General features: G+C 36.4%; 1 protein-coding gene and 1 pseudogene across 13 annotated transcripts in view; one reads left to right on the forward strand and one right to left on the reverse strand.

Annotated features, from left to right (window-relative positions):
• The window catches only part of ZBTB20 (zinc finger and BTB domain containing 20), an 833,136-nt gene that overhangs the window by 586,554 nt on the left and 221,647 nt on the right, over nucleotides 1-24,935 (reverse strand). The gene's annotated exons all lie outside the window — the stretch shown is intronic.
• Nucleotides 5,600-24,091, forward strand: LOC129471204 (Y-box-binding protein 1-like; annotated as a pseudogene).

Below are 24,935 nucleotides of genomic sequence, written 5' to 3' on the forward strand. Positions count from 1 at the left end.
CATAAAAAATTAAGGAATCACATTCGTAAACAAGTTATTTCCAATCTTTAAAGGACTAATCTTCCAATCTATTTTCTTATGGTTTTTCTACCTATTTTTCCTCTTAATCAGTACAAACTTAAAATATGAGGATTTGAGTCTCAAATGTTAACACCAGGTTAGAAAGCCTCGTTAGTTTGGCCCCACATTGGACAAGGGTGAGTCATCCAAATTCTACCTGTTAACAGATACATGGTATGGAAGAAGCTGTTACACAGAGTTCACTGAAAGAGTTCTGCAGTTCCTAACCAATTATGTTGTTCTTATACTTTCTCTAAAAAACTTCTTCTAGCTATGGTTCCTGAGACAGATACCTCCACTATTTTATTCTTTTGTGGCATATATGAAAGTTTAAATTATTGGTGTGCTTATTGGCTTATGTGTTTATTATCTCTTTCTTTCCCACTAGATTGTATACTCCATAGAGGCCACACTACTTTATTCACTAAACTCTATACCCAGGGTCTAGTTTAGTGCCTGACACACAGTCAACACTTAATAAGTATTTGTCAGATGTATGGGTTCAAAAATATGAGCAGTAAATTTAGAGCAGTAGCTTTCAATCAAGAGACTATAAAACTAGGCAGCTAACAGCTACCCCTAAAACGTGTTTTCATTTGAACTCTGTGGAAGCCTTGATGATGCAGAAAATCTTTTATTGTAAATTCCATTCAATCAAAGGCAAGGTAGAAAAACTTCAAAAGCAATTCTAGTTAGGATGAAGGAATAGTATCTAGAAAAAGCAATGGAATCACAACAACGGCAACCACTTTCAATTAGAAGTTTTGGGCTTGAGTTAAAGCTTACTAGGTATGTGTCCTAGGTAAACATACATACCATCTCTAATATTCAAATTAATCATTTAAAATGAAGGGATTTTATATAATATAAAATTTTTATATTATATAAAATTTTATGTTTTTATGATGACTTAATGAGATTATATGTATACAAGTAGCTATTAGCATTATCTATGGCATTTAGGAGAAAGGGCTCACTGTCGATTAGTTCCTTTACCTTGGCCAGCCAGTGTCTGCACCAAGATCGAGTTATAACTTCATCAAGTAACCAGGATAATACATTTTAGGTAGGAAAACATAGATGAAATAAGGGCTTAAATGCAGAAAAAAGTAAGTAGGTGTTAGGGTTAATAAATTAAAAAAAAATGTGTAAGACAGAGTAGCGACAATTTCACAGCAGTTAGAAATGGAAAAAGATTTCAACATGATACAAAAACTGCCAAGAAATCTATTAGCTTTTCCCTTAGGTGATGTAGCCTTCCCCTCATATAAATAAAATAATTGCTACTATTATAGTTGGAGAAAAATCAACTGAAATGTACATTAAACACATATTAGAGATTTAACATTCTTCACATCATTTCACATGCTGAAAACTCAACCTTTGTAAATATAGCCATGAACCTTATTATTTACTATAATAAAGTAACAGCATATCCTTTTCTATGTACTACTTGCAGAAGTATAAAAGGCAAATGTGTTCTTGCTCTTTAGGTACAATTACAAGGCAGCAGAATGTAGAGTTAGGCCAATTTTTTGCATTTTGTGCTCATCAGACAGTGGCTACCAACCCTGGAAGAAAAAACTGGTACCAAAAATACTTCACTGGAAATTCTATTTTCATACTTAGTTGCTTACAGTATTCTTACTAATTTGGTCAAACTTATGTCAGCTCCCTCATTAAAACTGTCTTCTGTCTAAATCATTATCTTTTCTGTGTATGTATATGTGTGTGTGTATTATTTGGTCAATATTCAGACAGAACAAGTATGAGATGCACTGCATAACAAAAGTAATCACCCCATCCCCACACTTCTCAGAGAATATCTACCTGGTACCAATAAGCTCATCAAGAGTTCATTTGAATTCACAGTCTTTGTCAATCACAGGTGATAAACTGTGATTTTAATAGTCTATGTTCCCTACAAGACCATCGTCTTCATGAGGGCTAGAATCTGGTTTATTTTCTTTCTTTTTTGTCATCACCACCTATTTCAGGACAAGGCACACAATATACAACCATTGGATATTTCATTCATTTATTCTGAAATGCTTATTGAGTACTTACTATGTGACAGGCATTGTTCCAAGTGGTGGTGACTTAGGAGTGAACAAAACAGATGGAAATTTCTGATCTCATGGAGATTATATATATTTGTTGTGGATGTCTGATAATAAATATATAGAATGACAGACAATTATCTGTGCTAAGGAATTAAAATAAAGCAGGGGAAGGGAAAAGTAAATGATGGGATTGGGAGTTGGGGTTGAAATTTTAGATAGGGGGACCAGCAAAGAAATTATGGAAAGATCACATTCAAGTGAAGACCCAAAAGAAATGAAGGAGAGAGTTAGCCAGAAATGCCTTGGAGAAAAGGCAAAGGAATAGGAAAGAGTTTCCTTTAAAATGCCAGGCTATATTCAGATAGAAATGTTTCTATTAAAATATAAAGGTATACAAAAGGCATTCAAGCCAAAGAAACAGGAAAGAGTTTTCTTTAAAATGTCAGGCTATATTCACACAGAAATGTTTCTATTGAAATATAAAGGTCCTATAGAAACATTTCTGTATGAATACATAAACATCATATACATAAAAGTTTTAAAATGTTTCATAAGAAAGGAATTTAGAAATCAAGAAGATAGAGCTAGGGTATTTGGCATTACTATGATTCTACCACAAGCCTCCCAGGAGAATCATCCAGCTCAGTAACAACCTGAGAAATTTAGGGGTACAAATAAAGTTTGCAAGAACTGTAATCACTGAGAATGGCAACCTCCTAATAGATCTGGAATACCTAGAAGAAACAAATCCACTTTAGCAGGATACCTTCAACAACTCAGGTCATGTGGGAGTCTCACAGAAAATGCAAACACCAATGAAAAAGAGCTCATATATCAAAAATATCAAACCCGAAGAAAGGTTCATCCATAAATGAGTCAGCAGATGAAAAACTTTAAATGAAATATAAACATTAAGTTCAAAATAGGGCACAATCTTAAGGAACTAATCTAAGGGCCAAAATAAAAAAAGAAACTAGGAAAAAGGCAGATTTGATAAATATACAGAGATTTATAGAAATAAAATTGTCATTAAAATTAGTATCTGAAGTGAGAATGTATCATATTAAATGGAGCTAAAGGGAGGATTACTGAACTGAAAAATAATTCCAAGGAATTTACCTACCATAAAACAGAGGTAGAAAATATTTTTTAAAAAGATTAGGAGACATAAATGACAAAATAAAAAACTCTAACATATCTAATAAGTATTTGAGAATGAAAAAATAAAGACAAAAAAGCAATATCTGAAATGATGACAAATCTTTTCCAAAACTGATAAAACCTCATAAAACTGTAAAACAGCATCAGGCAGGTCCTTCAGGGACTATTTCAGAAGAAGGAATTTTTATCACAGGAGATGAGAGCTCCACGCACGTTATTATGCCAGAAGACCTTCCAGTGCGACAAGAAGTAGAGGTGAAGGACAGTGATATGGATGATCCTCACCCTGTGTAGACCTTAGCTAATGTGCGCATTTTTGTTAGTTTTTAGCAAAGTTTAAAAAGTTAAAAAAATTAAATGGAAAAAATATAGAACAAAGATGCAAAGAAAAAATACCTTGTACAGCAATACAATTTATGTGAGCTTTAAGCTAAGTGTTATTACAAAAAATTCAAAAAGTTAAAAAATATGTTTATAAAGTAAAACACTTAACAGTAAGTAGGGTTAATTTATTATTGAAGAAATATAAAACTTTTATAAATTTAGTGTAGCCTAAGTGTACAGTGTTTATAAAGTCTACAGTAGCATACAGTGATGTCCTAGGCCTTCACATTCATTAACCATTCACTCACTAACTTTCTCAGAGCAACTTCCAGTCTTGCAAGCTCCATTCACTGTATTAATTATAACTTATGAGCAAAAAACTATACCATACAGCATAGGTGTATATAGGCCATACCATCTATGTTTATCTAAGCACACTCCATGATGCTCACACAATGATGAAATCACCTAACAATGGATTTCTCAGAATGTATCCCTGCCATTACGAGATGCATGACTATATATCAAAACTCATGCAATGCAGCTAAACAGTCTCAGGGAGCAAAGTACAACTTTAAGTTAATATGCTAAAAACAAAAGACAAGATTAAAATTATCAAGACGTTAGAAAAGTTACAAAAAAGTAAAACCAAAAAATGTAAAAGCTGAAACGTAACAATAATACTGAGCATAAGGGAAATGAAAAACAAAAATGTAAAGACAGTCAACAAAATTAAGTGTTGTTTTTTTTAAATGACAAAGTAGAAAAATCTCTGGGAATTTTTATTATAAAAAAGAAGATATAAATAAATAAAATTAAAAAGAAAAAACAAATCTATTTGGACATTTAAAGTGATTACTGAATACTATGAAATACTTCATGCTAATTTGACTTAAATGTTCAAGTTGTTTTACAAGTGAAATAATATGAACAATTTTGTAGAAAAATACAACTTGCCTGAGAAGAACTAGAAACTCTGATTCGACAATTATAAATAAAGATATCACATATGTGGTTAGAAATTTATATAAACATACACACACATACACACGCGCACACACACACACACACACACACACATACATTACCAGGCCCAAATATATTTAAATATAAAATTTAATAAACCTTTAAAAATCTGTTGAGGGCTATGTTATAAAAATTGGACCACAGAAAACAGGAAAGCACCTCAACTCTTGTATAAGGCCCTTGAACACTGATATCAAACCCAGATAAAGGTATTATGAGAAAGAAAAATTATTCACAATGGTGAGGATTTAGAAGAGGTACAAGCTAGCCAAAAGACACTCAGAAAAAGAAAAGTAACAATAGCTATTATTTATTTAGCTACTACTAAGTGTTTGATAAGAGTTTTGCATATATTATTTAATCTGTATATCAGCCATATAAGTAGCTTTATTTTCATTATTATCACAATTGTATAAAGAAATAAAATGATGCTCAAAGAAAATAAATGGGCTCAAAGTCATAAAATTAATAAGTAGCAGCAGTTGATAGAGGGAGACTCTAAAGACCATGTAGTTAAACACTACCTTGTACTATTTACTCATCTTTCTTAATTATGTTCATATAGGACATTATGCTGTCTCCCTAACACTTCACCCAATTTCAAATAAAGTATAATTTTTGGTTTTTAGCAGCTTTACTATGATGTTCCCAAGTATTGTTTTCTTCAAATTTATTGTGTTTAGAGTTCACTAAGCTTCATGTCTTTCATAAAATTTGGGAATTTTTAACCTATCTTCTTAAAGTCTTTAAATATTTTCTCTGTCCTATTCTTGTTCTTCAATACCCTACATGAGAGAATAGGAGGTCCCTCAGACATATACCCCCACAGCAATAATAATTTTCTAGTTATCCAAGAAAACAAAAAGTGCCCTAGTTGAAACTTTGGGACTCGAGTAGGGGGTTGTGAACACTAGTGACACCCAAGACCTAAGAAGGCCATTTTGAGAGAGTAGAATCAAGCCCACATGACAGACTTGCCAATGATGGTCCCAGCTCCAGACATGGAAATAGCTCCATCATCCTGTATCAAAAACATCTACAAAGGGGCCTGGAAGAAATCATGTACACTAATGCCTCAGGTGACAGTCATTTGTCTTGGCTGATGATCCTAAAAGGGAGCTCCCACTTAGTTCCAGTTCCTCTTGGCTGCTCTCTCAGAGCAGTCCTGCCAGCGCAGGGAAAAAGAATTCAAGATAATCATTTTCAATAAGTCCAATGAGATGTAGAAAACACAAATAAACCACAAAATACAATTAGGAAAACAATTCATTAAAAAGTTAGTTTAGTTTAAATATTATATTCCATAAAAAAAGGACCAAACAGATATCCTATAGCTGAAAAGTAAGAAGACAGAAGTAAAAAATTCAATACAGGGCTTCAACAACAGACTCAATCATACAGAAAAAGAATTAGTGAACATGATGACAGGTAATTTGAAATTACCCACCTAGAGGAACAACAAGAAAAAGACTGAAAAAGCGTGATGAAAGTATGAGGAACCTATGGGACAATACCAAGTGTACAAACATATGAATTAGGAATTCCCAGAGAAGAAAGACAGAGTAAGAGGACAAAAACTAACATAAAGAAATACTAGCAGAAAAGTTTCCAAATCCTGGGAGGCATATGGACATTCAGATTCAAGCAGCATAAAGGCTTCCAAGAGAGATCCCAAACAGGAATGCTCTAAGACATATTATAACCAAATTGTCAAAAGTGAAAGACAAAGAGAGATCTTGAAAGTAGTGAAAGAAAAGAGCCTTGTTCCATATAAGTGAACATCCAAAAGACTATCAGTGGATTTCTCAAGAAAAACCTTGTAAGCCAGGAGGGAATGGAATAATAGATTCAAAGTGCTAAAAGAAAAAAAAAACCTGCCAAATAAAAACAGTATATCCACAAAAGCTGTCCTTCAAAAATGAAGGAGGGATAATGACATAACCAGACAAAGGAAAACTGAGGGAGGTCATCACAAGACTTAGAAGAAATGCTAAAGAAAGCTCTTGGAGTGAAAATGAAAGGATACTAGACGATAAAATAAAATTATATGAAAGAATAAAACTTACTGGTAAAAATAAATATATAGTCAAATTCAGAATACTCTAATACTGAAATGGTAATACGCACATCACTTTTTAATAGGGTTATTTATCTCTTTATTATTTGTTATTAGGTATACTTTTAAACTTTTTATTTTAATGTTTTTGGAACATAGTAAGTATATATATTTATGGGGTACATGAGATATTTTGATATAGGCCCATAATGCCTAATACTCACATAAAGGCAAATGGAGTATCCATCACCTCAAGCATTTATGCTTTGTGTTACAAAGAATCCAACTACACTCTTTTAGTTATTTTAAAATATACAATTAAATTATTTTTGACTAGTCACGTTGTTGGGTGATCAAATACTACATCTTATTCCTTCTTTCTAGCTATTGTATTGTACTCATTAACCATCCCCACTTCCCCGGCTCCTACTCCCCAGTTACCCTTCTCAACCTCTGGTAACTGTCATTCTACTCTTTATCTCTGTGAGCTCAATTGTTTTAATTTTTAGCTCCCAGAAATATGTAACAACATGTTAAGTTTGTCTTTCTGTGCCTCACTGACACAGAAAAAAGAATGACAGAACCTCATTCTTTTTTAAGGCTGAATAATACTCCATTGCATATATGGGTCATATTTTCTTTATCCATTCTTTTGTTAATGGACACTTAGGTTGCTACCAAATCTTAGCTATTGTAACTAGTGCTGCAATAAACACGAAAGTGCATATATATCTTCAATATACTGATTTCCTTTGTTTTGGGTATATACCTAGCAGTCAGATTGCTGGACCATATGGTAGATCTGTTTTTAGTTTTCTGAAGAACCTCCAGGCTGTTCTCCATAGTACTTATACTCATTTACATTTCCACGAACAGTGTACAAAGATTCTCTTTTCTCCATATCCTCACCACCACCCATTATTGCTTGTCTTTTGGATGTAAGTCATTTTAATGGGGGTTAGATGATATCTCATTGTAGTTTCGATTTGCATTTCTCTGATGATCAATGACGTTGAGCACTTTTTCATACACCAGTCTGCAATTTGTATGTCTTCTTGTGAGAAAAGTCTATTCAAATCTTTTTCCCATTTTTTATTTGGATTATTGGATTATTTGGTATATAGTTGTCTGAACTAATATATTCTGGTTGTTAATCATTGTCAGATGGACAGTTTGCAAACACTTTCTCTCATTCTGTGGGTTGTCTCTTCACTTTGTTGATGGTTTCCTTTGCTGTGCACTGGAATTGTCTTTTACATACATCTGCAGAAGCTTTTCAGTTTGATGTGATCCCTTATGTCCATTTTTGCTTTGGTTGCTTGTGCTTATGGGGTATTGAGAAATCTTTGCCTGGTCAAATGTACTGGAAAGTTTCCTCAGTGTTTTTTTTTCAGTAGTTTCATAGTTTGAGGTATTAGACTTAAGTCTTTAATTCATGTTGATTTGATTTTTGTATATAATGAGAGAGAAGGGTCTAGTTTCAGTCTTCTGCATATGGGTATTCAGTTTTCCCAGCACCATTTATTGAAGAGACTGCCCTTTCCCCAATGTATGTTCTTGCCACCTGTGCTGAAAATGAGTTCTCTAGTTCTCTAAGATGCATTGTTGGGTTTTTTATTGAAAGTTTTTCTACTTTCTTGATGTAGGCACTTATCACTACAAACTTCTCTCTTAGTTTTGATATGTTGTTTCCATTATCATTTATTTCAAAAAACTTTTAGAATTTCCTTCATAATTTCTTCATTGACCAACTGATCATTCAGGAGTATACTGTTTAATTTCCATGTCTCTGTATGGTTTCCACAATTCTTCATTATTAATTTCTAGTTTTATTCCATGGTGATCAGAGAAGATATTTGATATTATTTCAAATTTTTGAATATTTTAAAGCTTGTTTTGTAGTCTTAGGTATCCTTGAGAATGATCCATGTGCTGATGACAAAAATGCATATTTTGCAGCCGTTGGATGAAATGTTATGTAAATATCTATTAGGTTCATTCAGTCTATAGTGCAGATTAAGTCCAATGTTTCTTTGCTGATTTTCTGTATGGATGATCTGTTCATTGCTGAAAGTGGGATGTTGAAGTCTTCAGCTGTTATTGTACTGGGGTATATCTCTCTGTTTAGCTCTGATAATATTTGCTTTATATATCTGGGTGCTCCAGTGTTGGGTGTATATTTACTCACAGTTGTTATATCCTCCTGCTAAACTGACCCCTTTATAATTATATAGTGAACTTCTTTATCTCTTCTTATAGTTTTTTGTCTTGAAATCTGTATTGTATGATATCAGTATATTTCAAGTATACTTACAAATATGATTATAGTATTATAATGTTCTGTTTTTCTATGTACATATTATGTACATAGTACTAGTACAATTAGGTACTATGTAATAGTAATAATATTATTACTGTTACTGCAAGTTTTGTACCTTCAGATGATTTCTTATTGCTCATTAACATCCCTTTCTTCCTAATTGAAGTACTCCCTTTAGCATTTCTTGTAGAACAGGTCTGATATTGATGAAATCCCTCAGCTTTTATTTGTCTGGGAAAGTCTTTATTTCTCCCTCATGTTTGAAGGATATTTTCACCAGGTATACTATTATAGGGTAAGAGTTTATTCCTTCAGCACTTTAAATATGTCATGCTACTTTTTCCTGTGCTGTAAGGTTTCCACTGAAAAGTCTGATGCCAGACGCCCTGTTGTACGTTATTTGTTTATTTTCTCTTTCTACTTTTAGAATCCCTTTCCTTATATTTGACCTTTTGGGAATTTGACTATTAAATGCTTTGAGATAGTCTTCTTTAGGTTAAATCTGCTTGGTGTTCTTTAACCTTCTTGTGCTTGAATAATTATATCTTTCTCTAGGTTTGTGAAGTTCTCTGATATTGTCCTCAGAACAAACTTCCTACCTCTATCTCTCTCTTTACCTCAATTTTAAGATCAATAACTGCTGCCCTTTTGAGTATCTTGTAGGCATACTTCATTCTTTTTTATTCTGTCCTTTTGTCTCCTAAATGTTTTCAAACAGCCCTTCTTCAAGCTCACTAATTCTTTCTTCTGTTTGATTAATTCTCCTGTTAAGAGGCTGCTGCATTCTTCAGTGTGTCAACTGCATTTTTCACCTCCAGAATTTCTGTTTGATTCTTAAAAATTGTGTCAATCTATTTGTTAAATTTGTCTGATAGGATTCTAAATTCCTTCTCTATGTTATCTTGAATTTTATTGAGTTTCTTCAATAATTCTGTCTAAAAGGTCACATTATCTCTGTCTCTCTGAGATTGATTCTTGGTTCATTATTTAGATTGCCTGATGAGGTCATGTCTTCCTGGATGGTCTTGATGCTTGTGGATGTCTGTTAATGTCTAGACATTGAAGAAGTAGGTATTTATTGTAGTCTTGGCGGTCTGGACTTGTTTGTACCCATTCTTCTTGGGGAAGCATTCTAGGTATTCAAAGGGACTTGTTTATTGTGACTAAATTTTTGGTCAATGCAGCTGTGTCTACATTGGGGGCACTCCAGGGTCAGTTACACTGAGACTCTTACAGACTCACAGAATTACCACATTGGTGGTCTTGTACAAGATCTGGAGGAATTCTCTGGATTACTAGGCAGAGACTTTTGTTCTCTTCCATTACTTTCTCCCAAACAGAGTCTCTGTGTGTGTGTGTGACTCTTAGCTGCCTGGTGCTGGCTGGGGGAGACATAATACAAGTTCCCCTGTGGCCATCACCACTGAGACTGTGCTGGGTCTGACCTGAGGCCAGCACAGCACTGGGTCTTGCAGAAGGCCCACTATAACCACTATTTTGCTGCTACCTACATTCACCCAAGGCCCTGGGGTTCTACAATTATCAGTTACCAACACCAGCCATGCCTGTGTCCTTTTTTTCATGGCACCGAATTCCCCCGGCCCCAGACGGTTCCAGAGAACGTGTAAGATCTAAGGGCCTGGAGTAAGAAACCTTAAGAATCTACCTGGTGCTCCATTCTACTGCAGCTGAGCTGGCACGCAAGCCACAAGACAAGTCTTTTCCACAAGCACAGAAGTCTCTTTCCTTGGACACCACTGCCACAGGCCCATGGAGAGTACTAACAGGCTACTGTCAATGAGCATTCAAGACCCAAAGGTTCTTCAGTCAGCTTGTGGAGAATGCTTCCAGGCCTGGGACTCATCCTTCCATGTGGTGAGCTCCCCTCTAGCCTAGGGAAAGTCCCCAAATGCCATTCAAGAACCAAGTCCTGGATTCAGGAACCCCAAGAGCCCATTTCCTGCTCTACAACACTATGGCCAAGCTAGCATCTAAGCTGCAAGACAAAGTCCCCTTTTCTCTCCCATCTGTTTTTCTCAAGCAGAAGTAGTCTCTCCCTGTAGCCACCACAGCTGGGAATGTTCTGGATCACACCTGAAGCCAGCATGTTTCAGAGTCCCACTCAATGCCCATGACATGTACTGCCTGGATATTGCTGCTGATTAGGAAAGGCCCAAAGGCTCTTTAGTCAGCAGGTGATGAATCCTGCCAGGGCTGGGTCCTTCTCTTCAAGGCAGCACATTCCCTTCTAGCCCAGAGTATATCTAGAAATGTTATCTGGGAGATAGTGCCTAAAATGGGTGCTTCAAGACTCTACTTGGTGCCCTATCCTACTGTGGCTGAGTGGGATCCAAGTTGCAAGACAAAGTCCTGTTTACTCGTCACTCCTCTCCTCAAGTGGAAGAAAGGAGTCTCTTTCAGAGCTACCAATTGCATTGCTTGGCGTCAGAGGAGGGGTGGCAGAAGCCCTCTCTTGGCCACCCTGTCTGGTGTCTCATTAGGTCATATGACCCCTGCATCCACTGGCTCCAAGCCTAGCAGAGCACTAGGACTTGCCTAGGAGTTGCAGTCCTTGTGGCTCAGACTGCCTTAAAGTTTATTTAGGACCCCAGAGAATTTTAGCCCATAGTGGTGAAGTTTGTCAATACTTGAGTTCCAACCACTGGGATGGACAATTTCTCTCTTGTAAATCACTTTTAAGCCTAGTATAAAAGATAAAAGACAAAAAGTATCAAAAACAACTATAGCTAGAATATTTGTTAATGGATACACAATATAAAAAGTATAAAATGTTATATCAATAAAGTGGGGGGCTGGGGGAAAAGCAAGGTATAGAGTTTTTGTATGCAATGGAAATTAAGTTGTTATCAGTTTAAATTTGATGGTTGTCACTACAAGATGTGTTATATATGCCTCAAGGTAACCACAAGGAAAAAACCTCTAGGAGACACAAAAAATAGAGACATGAATCAAAGCAAAAATTGAATAAAATACAAAAGAAGACAGCAAGATTGGAAGAAAGAAACAAAAGAACTACGAAACAGGCCAGGCATGGTGTCTCATGCCTGTAATACCAGCACTTTGGGAGGCCAAGGGGAGTGGATCATGAGGTCAGGAGTTCGAGGCCATCCTGGCCAAGACGGTGAAACCCCGTCTCTACTAAAAATACAAAATCAGCTGGGCACGGTGGCAGGTACCTGTAATCCCAGCTACTCCAGAGGCTGAGGCAGGAGAATCGCTTGAACCCGGGAGGTGGAGTTTGCAGTGAGCTGAGATTGCACCACTGCACTCTAGCCTGGGTGACAGAGCAAGACTCCGTCTCCAAAAAAAAAAGAACTACAAAACAGTCAGTAAACAATTAACAAACGGGGCAATACTAAGTCCCTATTTGTCAATAATTACTTTAAATGTAAGTGGATTAAATTCTCCAATCAAAATACAAAGAGTGGCTCAACAGAAAACAAAAATGTAAAATCCAACAATATGCTGCCTATAAGAGGCTCACTTTAGCTGAAAGGATACAGAGCCAAAAAGTGAAGACATGAGAAAAGATATTCCATTCAAATGATAACCAAAAGAGAATAGGAGTGGTTATAGTTGTATCAGACAAAATAGACTTTCAGTCAAAATCTATCAGAAGACACAAAGAAGGTCATTAAATGATAATAAAGTGATCAATTCATTAAGAGGATATAAAAAATTGCACATATACATGCACTCAACATTAGAGAATCTAAATATATAAATTAAATGTTAACAGAACAGAAGGGAAAAATAGACAGCAGTACAATAATAGTAAAAGACTTCAATATCCCACTTTCAAAAATGGATAGATCATATAGACAGCAAATCACTAGGGAAATAGTGGTCTTTAAAAGTACTACAGACCAAATAGACCTACAGACGTATATAGAATATTCCATCTAACAGCAGTAGAATACACATTTTTCTCAAGTGCACATGGAACAGTTTCCAAATAGATCAGATGTTGGGCCACAGAACAAATTTTAACAAATTTAGAAAAAACTAAAATTATCTCAAGTATCTTTTCTGACTACATTATAAAATTAGAAATAAATAAAAGGAGAAATTAAAAATGAAAAAATAAAAGTTAAAAAATCAAAAGTATGTGGCAATTAAATAATACACTTCTTAACAGCCAATGTGTAAAAGAAGAAATCAAAACCAAAATCTTGAATATCTTTAAACAAATGAAAATGAGCACACAGCAAGAGGCAAGGACATAACAATGAATGCCTACATTAATAAAAGAAGAAAAATCTCAAACAACTTAACTTCACACTTCAAAAAATTAAAAAAAGAACAAACTAAGTGCACCAAGCTAGCAGTAATAAGGATATATTAAAAATTAGACCCGAAATAAATGAAATAGGAAATCGAAAAATAATAGAAAAGATCAGTAAACCTAAGAGTGTATTTTTTGAAGACAGATAAATCTTTAGCTAGATTACCCAAGAAAAAAAAAGAAAGAAGACTCGAATTTAAAATTTTGTAATGGAAAATGGACAATTAAAATGATAGAACAGAAACACACAGGATTATAAAAAGACTACATTAAACAATTATATTCCAACAGATTAGATAACTTAGTAAAAAATAAGTTCCTAGAAACATATAAGATGCAAAGACTGCATCATAAATAATAAAATTCTGAACAGATCAATAGCAAGTAAGGAGATTGAATCAGTAATAAAAAATTCTCCCATCAAAGAAAAGCCCAGGACTAGATGTCTTTTATTTTTTGAGACAAAGTCTTGCTCTGTCACCCAGGTTGCAGTGTAATGGTGTGACCTTGGCTCACTGCAACCTCCATCTCCTGAGTTCAAGTGATTCTCCTGCTTCAGCTTCTCAAGTAGCTGGGATTACAGGCACCCACCACTACACCCAGCTAGTTTTTATATTTTTAGTAGAGATGGGGTTTCACTGTGTTGGCCAGGCTGGTCTCAACCTCCAGAATTCAAGTGATCTGCGTGTCTCAGCTTCCCAAATTGCTGGGATTACAGGCATGAGCCACCGTGCCTGGCGGAAGAACTAGATGTCTTGATGAGCGGATTCTACCAAGCTTTAAAAAATTAATGCCCATCCCTCTCAAACAGTTTCAAAACGTTTACAAGAATGACACACTTCCTAACTCATTTCAAGGCCAGCATTGCTCTCATATCAAAGGTGGGTAAGAGTACTACAAGATGGATATACACCATAAGCAAGCTATTGCAAGGACAAAAAACCAAACACTGCATGTCCTCACTCATAGGTGGAAATTGAACAATGAGAACACTTGGACACAGGAAGGGGAACATCACACACCAGGGCCTGTTGTGGGGTGGGGGGATGGGGGAGAGATAGCATTAGGAGATATACCTAATGAAAATGATGAGTTAATGGGTGCAGCACACCAACATGGCACATGTATACATATGTAACAACCTGCACGTTGTGCACATGTACCCTAGAACTTAAAGTATAATAAATATATATATATATATAAAGAGTGCTATAAGAAAAGAAAATCACAGAGCAATATCTTAGATGAATATAGATACAAAAGTCTTCAACAAAATACCACCAAACCAAATTCAACAGAACATTAAAAGGATCATACAGCAAGATCAGGTGGGATTTATCTCTGGGATGCAAGGATGGTTCAACATACACAAATCAATAAATGTGATACATCACATTAACAAAACGAAGGATAAAAATCATATGATGATCATTTCAACAGTGCGGGAAAAGCACCTGACAAAAATCAATGCTTTCTTGATAAAAAGCCTCAACAAATTTGGTACAGAAGGAAGGTACCTCAACATAATAAAGATCATATATGGCAATCCCACAGAAAACATCATACTCAGTGGTGAAAAGCTGAAAGCATTTCCTCTAAGATTGGGAATGAAAAAGCATACTCACTCTCACTATTTCTATTAAACATAGTATTGGAATTCTTAGCCAGAGCAATTAGGCAAGAAAAAAATTGGAAAGGAAGAAGTTAAATGGTCTCTGTTTATAGATGACATAATCTTATATGTAGAAAAACCCTAAAGACTCCAGCAAAAAAAAGACAAAAAAAAAAAAAAAAAAAAAAACCTGTTGAAACGATATATGAACCTAATAGTTTCAGAATACAACGTAACATACAAAAATTAGTAGCAGTTCCATACATTAATAAAGAACTCTCTAAGAAATTAAGAAAACGATCCATCTTAGTCTGTGGGCATTGCTTATTACCGAAGGCTGGGTAATTTATAAAGAGAAAAAGTTTATTTGGCTCATGGCTTTTCCGGATGTACAAGAAGCATGGCACCAGCTCCTGGTGAGAGCTCAGGCTGCTTCCACTCATGGCAGAAGGTAAAGTGAAGCCAGTGTGTGGAGATTACAAGGCGAGAGAGAAAGAAGAGGGAGCTGCCAGGCTCTTTTTAACAATCGGCTCTCATGGGAACCAACAGAGAAAGAAATCACTCAATACATCAAGAAGGACATCAAACCACTTATGAGGAAACTACCCGCACGATCAAACACCTCCCATTAGGCCTGACCGCGAACATTGGGATCAAATTTCAACATGAGGTTTGTGGGGACAGATATCCAAATTATAAAACGATTCCACTTACAATAGTATCAAATACAATAAAATACTAAGAAATAAATTTAACCAAGTTGATGAAGAATTTGTACACTGAAAACTCTAAGACACTGATGAAAGAAACTGAAGACAAAAACAAGTGTAAAAATATTGCACATTCGTGAATTGAAAGAATTGCTATTTTTAAAATGCCCATGCTATCTAAAGCATTTTCAGATTCAATGCAATCTATCAATATTATAATGACATTTTTTGCAGAAATAGACAAAAGAATCCTGAAATTTGTTTGGAACCACAAAAGATCACAGATAGCCATAGCAATCTTGAAAAGGAACAAAGCTGGAGGCATCACACTCCGTGATTTCAATTTGTCTTACGAAGCTACAGCAATCAAAATAGTTTGGTACCGGCATAAAAACAGACACCTAGGTCAATGGAATAGAATTGAGAGCCCAGAAATAAATGCACACTTCTATGGTTAACTAATCTTTGGCAAGGGCACCAACTATACACAATAAGGAAAGGAAATTCTCTTCGATAAGTGGTTTTGGGGAAACTGGATACTCAAATACAAACTGGATCCTTGTCTTGCACTGTACACAAAAATTAACTCAAAATGAATTAAAGATTTAAATGTAAGATCCAAAACTGTAAAACAAGGCTCTTTGACATTGGTCTTGGCAAAGAGTTTTTGGATATTGACACGAAAAGCACAGGTAACAAAAGCAAAAATAAAAAAAAGTGGAACTACAACAAACTAAAAACCATCTGCACAGCAAAGGAAACAAAAACTGAGAAGGCAACCTAGTGAATGGGAGAAAACATTTGCAACTATGTATCTGATGAAGGGTTGATATTCAAAATGTACATAGAACTCACACAACTCAATGGCAAAAAAATAATAATAACAATAACTCAATTTAAAAATGGGAAAAAGGCCTGAACAGACATTTTTCCAAAGACGGCATACAAATGGGCAGGAAGTATATTAAAAAGTGCTCAACATCAATAATCATCAGGGAAATGCACATCAAAACTACAGTGAGATATCACCTCATGCCTGTCAGAAGGGCTAAGAGATAAATATCTGCAAGAATGTGGAGAAAAGAAAACACTTGTCCACTGTAGGTGGGAATGTAAATTGGTACAGCCATTATGGAAAATAGTATGGAGTTTCCTAAAAAAATTCAAAATAGAATAATCATATGATCCAGCAAGCCCACTTCTGGGTTTATATCCAAAGGAAATGAAATCAGTATCTTTTAAGAGATATCTGTACCCTCATACTTATTGCAGCACTATTCATAACACCCAAAAGATGGAAACTACCTAAGTATCCATCAATGGGTAAATCAGATAAATGAATAAAGAAAATGTGATACATATACACAATGAAATATTATTTTGCCATAAAAAGTAATCAAATCTGTCATTTTCAACAACATGAATGAACCTGTAAGACATTATACTAAGTAAAATAAGCAAGATATAGAAAGACAAATAGTCTGTGAGCTCACTTATATGAAATCATATAAAAAGGTGAATCTCATTGCAACAGAAAGAGTGATGATTGCCAGGGGATGGTGGTGGAGAAAATAAGGAGATGTTGATTAAAGGGTACAACATTTCAGTTATAAGTTGAACAAGTTCCAGGGATCTAATGTACAGAATGGGTGGTGAAGAATGTGTGAATTAACTTGATTGTGATAATCACTGAGAAATGTATGCACAAAACAATCACAATGCACACTTTCACTATATACAATCTTTGTCAATTAAATATTTTTAAATAAAAAATAAATAAAATTGTACTTCTGGTTTTTGAGATTCTGCTTATTTTTTATCCACTCTTTTTTCTCACTCCTTTTTAGATTATATAATTTCTATTGATCTATCTTTAAGTTCAATGACTTTTCCTTCAACCCTCCTCCATTATACTGTTAATCCTACTAATTTATTTATTTAATATAATACATTTCTCTGTTTTAAAATTCCCATTTGGTTCTTTTTTCTTTTTTTTTTTTTTAAGATGAAGTCTTGCTCTGTCACCAGGATGGAGTGCAATGGCGCAATCTCGGCTCACTGCAACCTCTGCCTCCTGGGTTCAAGCAATTCTCCTGCCTCAGCCTCCCTAGTAGCTGGGATTACAGGCACGTGCCACCATACCCAGCTAATTTTTGTATTTTTAGTAGAGATGCAGTTTCACCATGTTAGCCAGGATGGTCTTGATCTCTTGACCCTGTGATCCGCCCCTCAGACTCCCAAAGTGCTGAGATTACAGGTGTGAGCCACCGTGCCTGACCCATTTGGTTCTTTTAATAATTTCTTATTTCTCTGCTGAGATTTCCTATCTTTTTGTTCATTTCAACCATATTCCCTTTCATCTCTTAAAGCGCAGTTTTAATACCTGCTTTAATTTTCTTGCCTAGTAATTCCAACATGCGGGTGATTTTAAGATTGTCATCTGTTGATTTTCTTTATCCTTAAGAAAGGGTAACATTTTACTGGGTTGAAGTAATTATGGGGTTTTTGTTTGGTTGGTTGTTTGTTTTTGTTTTGTTTTGTCTCGAGACGGAGTCTCACTCTGTTGCCAGGCTGGAGTGCAGTGGCACGATCTTGGTTCACTGCAACCTCCGCCACCTGGGTTCACACAATTCTCCTGTCTCAGCCTCCCAGGTAGCTGGGACTACAGGTGCCCACCACCACACCTGGCTAAATTTTTGTATTTTTAGTAGAGACGGGGTTTCACCATGTTAGCCAGGATGGTCTCAATCTCTTGACCTCGTGATCTGCCCGCCTTGGCCTCCCAAAGTGCTGGGATTACAGGCGTGAGCCACTGCGCCCGGCCAATTACGGGTTTTAACTTAGACATCATCAATGTTAATTGTGGATACTCCAGATTGTGTCACATTGAGCCAAAGAGTGCTAATATCTTTGTTCTCATGGGACATTAATTTGGCTAATCTCATATTGAAAAATTTGTGGTTTTTGGATCTCAGTGTGGATTGATTTCAGTCTGCCCTGTGCATGTGCAGTTTAGGGGTCAGCCAAAGACTTAAGACAGAATTTATACACACAATTTCCCATCTCTGTCTCTTTACTTTCCTATGTTTTTCCTCATTCTCTGACATCCCCATTCCTTCCCAGAGTTCCTACAGCCTACAGAGAAAGCAAGGGCTTTCTCTTGGAGTTTAATTGTCCCATGTTGCCACTGCAATTGGAGATGCCCTCAGAAAAAGCCTCAGAAATGTGAAACTCACTTCATCTCATGACATTTGCTTAATACAAAGTTTGAACCTCCTCGAATATTTCTCTAGTCTTATCCATTCTCCAAAACCTTTAGATAGTTGTATTGTGTTTTGTTATGCTTTGCTTTTATTTTTTGTTTTTGTCCAGAGTTTATAGCTACTATTTGCAGGCTGGTTGTTTGATTGGAAGTTTATTTCTCCACACAAGAAGCAAAATTCTTGTATTATTACTAATCTTGAGAACAGAAGGTTACAGAGAAACAGAAAACAGAAGGCTTTAAAAAAGTACCAAGAGATACAAATAAAAATTGAATAAAAAACAAAAAAAATTAGAAACATGTCCCCTGTTTCTGGGAGAGGGCTGAACAAAGGCAGATGAAGAGGCAATAAAGTAGGTAATAAGTACATTTACAGAAATATGTGCCATCAAATAGCTAAGAATGCAAGTAAAATTTATATATAACAAATACCCAAATGTTTTGGAAGTAGAAAAAATGTTAGTCAATAGTTCATATTGTCTAACAATCAATCTGTCACCGAGACTTTGTCACCCGTGCTGGAATGCAATGACATGATCATAGCTCACTGCAATTTCAAACGCTATCCTCCTGAGTATCTAGGACTACAGGCATACACCACCACACCTGGCTAATTTTCTATTTTATTTTTTGTAGACACACGGTCTCACTATGTTGCCCAGACTGGTCTTGAACGTCTGGGGGCTCAATCAATCCTCCCTGCTTGGCCTCCCAAAGTGCTGGGATTATAGTGTGAAAGGAAAATAAATCTTGGGGCCCAAAATCACTAAGCTAAAGGGAAAAGTCAAGCTGGGAACTGCTTAGGGCAAACTTGCCTCCCATTCTATTCAAAGTCATCCCTCTGCTCACTAAGATAAATGCATATCTCATTGCCTCTTTGGCAAGGCTAATCAGAAACTCAAGAATGCAACCATTTGTCTCTAATCTACCAATGGCCTGGAAGCCCCCTCCCACTTTGAGTTGTCCTGCTTTTGCTTCAAGTTGTCCTGCCTTTACGAACCAAACCAATGTTCATCTTACATATGTTGATTGATGTCTCATGCCTCCCTAAAATGTGTAAAACCAAGTTATGCTCCGACCATCTTGGGCACATGTTATCAAGACCTCCTAAGACTGTGTCATGGGCACGCATCCTTAACTTGGACAAAATAAACTTCCTAAATTGACTGAGACCTGTCTCAGATTTTTTAGTTTCACAACAGGCATGAGCCACCATACCTGGCCTCAAAAGTTTCAAAACCAACACTCTTCATCAGATCCCAGAACCAAAGAAGGAAAAAACAATTGAAGAATTTATGTCCACAGTTATGCCAATATTTACACTAATGCATATCACATCTCAAAGATTGAAGAACTCTCTCAAGAACTGGTAATAATTAGGTTCCCAACCAAATTATATTTTCTAAATTAAAAATAAGCACACATCCAAATGTAAAATTTTAAAAAACCTGAAGCTAAAGCACATTCACCTTATAGATAAAAATAGAGCCCATACCTCTCTATTTTATAAATGCATTTTCAGACTTGATGCATTATAGGACATGGTAACCTCAAACAGCAAGGAAAAAAAATCTTATTTAAAACTCAGTAAGAATATAATCTCTGTAAGAAATCTATCATTTTAAATAATTTCATTAAACTGTTTTCTCCTTTGATATGCCCCTGGATGTAACACGATTAGGTTATAGTGAAAAACACCCTCAAAAAGTATGGTTCCACCATTAAGCAACTATGAGACTTTGGACAGGTCCCTTCACCTATCTAGGCTTCAGTTTACTCATGTGAAATGTGAGGCTGGAACATATGGTTTCTGCTTTCCAGATGTAAAATTCTCTAACTACATAACTTTATTTCTAGGTTCTTCAATGATGGAAAGATTCTTGTATAATTTCTAAAAAATAGATTTGGCAAATTCCTCAGATCTCAGGCCCAAAGAAAATATTTCAGGAGAGACACATTATGCCTTTCACACAAGTGCAAAAAAATTAAAAATGTAGACTCCCACACACAATCTCAAGCAAATCATCAACTGACATCTGATGTTGTCTTAACTACAGAGTTAAGAAGCTTGTTTACATCTGTACTTGAGGTGAGTGAGACAATTTTGTGAATGGTATGTTAAAAGTAATTTCAAATTTGGAGAATTAAGCAATGAGAAATGTGCTGTAAATTTCAAGAAAAAGATGCTGCAATATTGTTTAGGATTCTGAGAACTTTAGATCTACTTATAAAAACTTCTGCTTAGAAACAAAGAAATGAACAAAAACCAGGATAAACAATACAATGCTCTTTCCAACTTGCTGGAATTACATTCACTCAGATAAACATATATTAAGCACTTAGTTGGTACAAGGTGTACTGTCCTCTGTGAGACACATACACATAGAAAAGAATTTTGTATCTGCTTTAGTGAATTTATAATATGCCAGAATAAATACATACTAAAAGGCATATATACATACATAATATAATGCATTGCAGTAAGAGGTAAGTACTATGATAGAGGGACACAGAAAGTCCTGTGCCTCAGGCTTTGCTCCATGCAGGGCACCAAGCTATTTTGAATCACACTGCAGGAGGTGGCCAACTACACAGCATGCAGTGCATCAGTGCTATCCAGGGAAGAAAAGACTACTACATGGTTAAGAGAGCCTGAAAAAACAGAAGCAGAGAGGTGGACCTAGAAAACTAGCAGTCAGTTGAAGGTCAATATGTGCCTACCTGGAAAATAGGGTCCAACTACTGGGCAGAAGGCCAGGACCCAAGGGTGATTCTGTGCAACTGGGGGAGGTGAGAAAGGAGAGAAAGGAAGTGAGTATTCTGTTGTGGGAAGAAGGGAATTCCAAGATGACAACACAGCAAGAGCATAACTATAGATGAAGGAATTCTGAATTTCTTCTAGTTTCCCATCTCATGATCATGTCAATATAAAAGGAAATTACTATAAAATGTAATAATTTCTACCTGTCTACAGATTCTGGCAGGCTAAATTAAACCTGAAGATAAGGACAAAATTACATTCCAGTTTCTACTTACAACTTCTGTCACATAAAGAGGTACTTACACAGTTCATATGTGCAAACTGAGTTGCATGCTTTGTAAATCATTTTATTTAAATGTGAAATGTTTGGAATTGGGTATCACTGGTCTTCATTTTGTTTTGAAAAGGCAATATGAGTGAATTAATCTATAATCACGCTAATAACAAGAATAAGAATTTTAACTCCTTCCTTTGAAATGAAAAGACACATTCTTTAGCCAAGAGCTTCCAAGTTTAATTTACGATTCACAAAAGTCTACAAACATAAATTATATAGTAGAAGTTTCCCTTATTCTTACTTGAATATAACTCTAATCATTTGAATATCAGTTTTAACAAAATGAATAAGAGTACAACAGAGTTCAGATGAAGCTTGTTTCTTGCCAAAATCCGTATGAATGCCAACTACCTTCCAAGCACAAAAAAATGCTGCCTTCCATTTAAACAAACAAACAAACAAACAAACAACAAACAAAACACCACATTGCCTAAGATTGGGCAATCACTACTAAGTGACTACTAAGTAGCGAGTAACAGCTAAGGGAAACTGAGGGAACTTTAGGTCACCAGGGCACGGTACACTGAAAAACACGTGCTGCGCTTCTTCAGAAACAGGCTACAACAGCAGAAAGACGAGGCACCTTATATCTTGTTTATAAATCTCACTTTATAAAGGAGAAAAAAATGGAAGAAGGGGAAATAATATTCCGTTATATCCTATTTTGTGCTAGGCACTTAGATAATGTTTTATTATTTAAGTGAAACTTGAGTTCAATCGGTAGCAGGAGCGGAGAGCGGAACCCAGAGAGCCCTGAGCAGCCCCACCACCGCCCCCGGCCTAGTTACCGTCACCCCAGAAGGAGCCACAACCCTGCAGCCAGCAGGTCACCATCACAGTAACCACAACCCTGAGCAAAGACGCCAAGGCAGCCACCCCCAAGCCGGCACCACCTGCAGCGGTGCAGGGAGCAGTGGCAAGGGCGACCTCACAGGCGGCGCCTGCTGGTGGGGATAAGATCACCGCAAGGAAGATTTTGGGAACAGTAAAATGGTTCAATGTAAGAAATAAATGGTTTCATCTATGGGAATGGCACCAAGGAAGATGCAGTTGTACAGCATAATGCTATACAGAAGAGTAACCCCAGGAAGTACCTTAGCAGTGTAGGACACGGAGAGACTGTGGAGTTTGATGATGTTGCAGCAGAAAAGGGTGCAGAGGCAGCAAATGTTATAGGCCCCTGTGGAGTCCAGTTCATAGCAGTAAGTATGCAGCTGACCTTAACCATCATTGACGCTATCCATGTGGTCCTCAGGCAATTACCAGCAGAATTACCAGAATAGTGAGAGTGTAGAAAAGAACGAAGGACGGGAGAGTGCTCCCTTAGGCTCGGCCCAACAATGCCGGCCCTGCTGCAGGCGAAGGTTCCTGCCTTACTACAGGCAGAGACCCTACGGAAATTGACCACCATATTCTAACCCTCCCTTGCAGGGAGCAGCGACGGCGGGTGCTAACAACTGGGGTGCAGGAGCACAAGGTAGGCCAGTGAAGCAGGATATGTTTATGGTTTATAGACCACGATTCCTCAGGGAACCTCATTGCCAAAGCCAGCCTAGAGAGGACGGCAGTGAAGAGAGTAAAGAAAATCAAGATGAGACCCAATATCAGCAGCGACCTCAACTTCAGTGCTGCTAAAACCCCAATTATCTATGTAGACGCCCAGAAAACCCTAAACCACAACATGGCAAGGAGACAACAGCAACCAGTACACCAGTCAAGAATTCTGCACCCAAGGCAGAAGAAGGTTGAGTGAATGCCGGTTTACCATCTCCACCATCATCCAGTTTAGTCATCCAACAAGGAGAGATGAATATGAAATTACAGCAATAAGAAATGCAGGAAAGAAATGCTGAAGGCCTTAAGTGCTTGCTTTTTGCCCTGATCAGATAACCAGAACTACCTGCATTATCTATGAAGCATGGGGTTTTTAAAATTATTTTTACCTAAAGACATGTCTTTTTGGTAATAACAAAGGTTTTTGTTGTTGTTTTTGTGTGTTTTTTTTTTAGTTTGGTTTTTCTCAACATACCTTTAAAAGCTTTTAAATTGGTTCATATGTCAAGTTGAGATTTTTAAGCACTTCATTTTTAATTTGTAATAAAAGTTTACAACTTGATTTTTTCAAAAATGTCAACCAACTACAAGCACCCATTAAAAGTCTTAAACAATACAAAAACTTTAAATTAAATCAAATCGGGTGTTAACACCATATAATACAAAAAAGAAGTGAGGTTCGAAAATCCCAATGCTTTTGTGATGCCACATGTCATCTAACTGGTAGCACAACTTGATTGCAATCTGACTCTGACACTTTTCTTCATTCCCAGACATCCTATTTTTGTTGAAGTCCTAGATATTAAAAGTATAATTTTTTTTTAGGAATAAAGCTCTGGTAGGCAGGAAATTCTGCTGAAGCTGTTTCTGGGCAACTTGACTTTGTCAGGGCCTTTGCACTGATTGTGTTAATGGCCACCTCCTCTTCAGATGTAGGGTTATGGATCACCTGTAACCTGTACAACAAGCTGAAGGAGTGTTTGCCTAATATCCAATCCACAGAATTTATTTCAAAAATGGTGAGCCTCACTAAGGTGATAGCAGTAGCCTGTCCACAGGCTGATCAACAAAATCTTGTCTTTGATCCATGGTTTCTGCTCCTTGGAGTCTCCCAAGGTACATTCTGCCACTGGTGGACCTAGAATCATAGTCTCCTTTCCTGCCAGCCTTCTCACCCTGCCAAACTTAAAATATCCAATTGTTTGACATCACAGATATTATCAACCCCTAGGCCTCTCTAGCTTTCTGCTCTTGCAACTCCTTTTACATTGTCTTTGTCACCCAGCATAGAGCCCGTACATAAGCTATCACTCTATTTTCTTAGAAATAATTTCAGTTCACTTCTTGGTTTTCCTATCTCACTTACCAAGCTCTCTTAGTATA

Source organism: Symphalangus syndactylus, chromosome 21 (assembly GCF_028878055.3).
Source record: "Symphalangus syndactylus isolate Jambi chromosome 21, NHGRI_mSymSyn1-v2.1_pri, whole genome shotgun sequence".
NCBI lineage: Eukaryota > Metazoa > Chordata > Mammalia > Primates > Hylobatidae > Symphalangus > Symphalangus syndactylus.